At 41.7% G+C, this 2,731-nt stretch overlaps 1 pseudogene; it reads left to right on the top strand.

The window, feature by feature from the left end:
• The first annotated feature begins 1,164 nt into the window (after positions 1-1,164).
• Positions 1,165-1,404, top strand: Gm46247 (annotated as a pseudogene).
• Positions 1,405-2,731: the final 1,327 nt, after the last annotated feature.

Raw genomic sequence — 2,731 nt, 5'->3', positions numbered from 1 at the left:
TACTCTTGACTGTGGATATGACATGACCAGTTGCTTCAGGTTCTTGTCCCTTTGGCTTCTCTGCAGTGATGAACTGGAACCTGAAATTCTGAGCCAAACAAGCCTTTTCTCACTAAACTTGCGTTGGTCAGCATATTTTTTATCACAGCAACGGGAGAAGAAACTATGACAATATGGAAGGCCATCTTTATGATTTGTGCTGTAGAAGGAAACCAGGGAATTATGATTGGCTACTAAGAAGCTTATGGTACTGCTAGATCGGGTACAAAATAATATAGACTGTTGGTGGTAAAGTGGTGAGCATAGCTGCTGTTCAAGATAATGTGGGTCACCTAGCTGGGCTGTTAAGAGTATTTAACAAAAATTTGAACATCTGTTAATATGGTAAATATCTACTAGGCACTGGTAATATAGATACAAATCAATTTTCTTTTGATTTCTTTACAGTGTCTGTAGGAAAGAGGCAAAACTTGAAGTTGTGCAGGATATTAGAAGGTGAGGATTATGAAGAAAGACATAATAAACAAGAACATCAAGTACTGTGACAGTACAGTTTGAAGGAGAGGGATTAGGTGTCCCCGAGAAACTGATTTTTTTGTAAAACACAGAACCTTAAGGAGGTGGCGCGAGCACAGGGTTCATGGCCGTCATGGGTGTCCCAAGGAAGAATTTTTCCTGAAAAAGGAGGAGTGGTGAAAAGCCTCATGAAGAATGTTCTAGACTTTCCCGGGAGTGAGAAGGAAAGGGGTGGCTGTGGCAAAGTGGATGACGAGCAGAGCTGGAGCGAATCAGAGGGGGAACGGATGAGGGTGGGTCAGTGAGCAGGGAAAGGCCTTGTCAGTCTCTGTGTGGACTCTGAGCAAGAGAGGCAAACACCGCAGGTCTTTGTGGAGAGCGCTAACATGGCGGGCTTACGCTTATACATCACTTTGCCTACTGCATGGGGCAGTGAAGATAGATGAATGGAGACCAGGTAGGAGACCACGGTCTTAATCTAGACACTAGATGTGATTTGCCTAGACCCATGTATAGCAGCAGCAGGGCAGCTGAGAAGCAGCTGGATTTTGAAAGTAAAACCAGCACGATTCCTTGGTGGGCTGCACAGTTGGTGTGATAGAAAGAAGTCAAGAATGACCCTGTGAGTCTGGGGGAACGGGCCTCAGGATGACCCAAACCTTGGGACCACCGGCTAGAAAGATCTTTGGAGGAGTTTTAGTAGCTGAACTTGTGGGTGGTTTTGGAGCTTAATTTTTGTTTAAAAAGATGAACTTGAGCCAACATTTCAGGCAAATGAGTGAGAAAATTCCCCTCATTTTGCAAGCTCATTACAAATCCATTGAACAGTATTGAATGTATGTAGTTAGAGGCTGAGACCAAGAAAAATATTTGGAGAGCAAAGATTAAGGCCAGCCATCATGTTCAGCTTCCTATCTCAGCTGTTTGAAACCTTTGAGGAAAGAAGAAAACTGAATTTATCCCACTGTAGACACTAGACTTCGAGGAAGTCCCACTGAGTGTAACTGCAATTTTAGATCTATGTGGTTTGAAATTTCCCATCCATTGTACAAACTTATTGTTATGCTCCTGTATTTGCCGTCTAAGGTCAGTATTTTTACAACTGAGAGACTATGGAAGAATACACCCACCTTTGTCCTCTCAGGAACTACACCCAATGCAGTAGACAAAGTGATGCTTTGTGAAGGCTTTTTATTAGTACTTAAATGTGTGAAATAATAGAAACTAATAATTATTAATATCAGAAATAATTTAAAAAATCTTCAACTAAGTTAAGAATAACTTTTAGCAAACCCATACTTTACAAAAGTAACCTGATCTCTGAGAAAATAAATTTGTCGTTTATAGTTTGTGTGTGTGGTTTAGATATTTTTAAATCTTATATGCACTCCAGAGGGAGAGATGAAGAAGCCATTTTTTCCCTAGGTTGTAGAGAATCGATAAAAGGTCTTTTAAAACACCATCTTTAAAATCAAGGCTATTTTGTATTTCCTTTGTAGTAGTGGTGGTTGAATCTAGAGTCTTGGTGTATGTTAGGCAAGCTTTCTGTCGCTTATAGATTTCTTCAGGCAGATGCCATTTAAAAAACTTCAATTACAAATTCAGTTAACCTACTAGTGCATACTTGTCACCCTATTGATAACTTATTTCTCTGCTGTTTAAATGAACCAATTTAAGCCAAATCAAAAGCATAAAGTCAGGTTTATTGGGAAGCTGGCTCCAAGGACCTGGGCCAGTGAAGTCACCATGGGGAAGGGGGTGGGGTGGGAGAGAAAGAGAAAGTGTACCCACAGAGAGATGAGAGATGAGAGAGAGTGGGAGAGGGAGAGGGAGAGGGAGAGGGAGAGGGAGACAGAGAGAAAGAGAGACAGATATATATATATATATATAATATATTATACACACACACACACACACACACACACACACACACAGAGTAAGGAATGGAAGGACTTGACAATGACACCAAAATGGGGAAGGGCATCCCAGCCTGGGCTGGAAAGTTCAGTGTTGGGGGCAAGGTACACTAGGACTGAGGGATGTTGGGGGAACGTGGTGTCCAGGTCTGCTTCGCTTTGTAAAATATGCATCTCAGCCCCTTGTCTGGGGTCTGAAATCCACCACCTATTACTTTGAAGGTAGAGATCAAGAGTTCAAGGTCAGCCTTGGTTACATGGCAAGTTTAAACTAGGTTGGCCTACAATGAGAGCATATA

The sequence above is a fragment of the Mus musculus genome, chromosome 1, assembly GCF_000001635.26.
Source record: "Mus musculus strain C57BL/6J chromosome 1, GRCm38.p6 C57BL/6J".
Taxonomy (NCBI): domain Eukaryota; kingdom Metazoa; phylum Chordata; class Mammalia; order Rodentia; family Muridae; genus Mus; species Mus musculus.
Note: the sequence above shows the minus strand (reverse complement) of the source record. Positions and strands in the feature narration are given on the sequence as shown.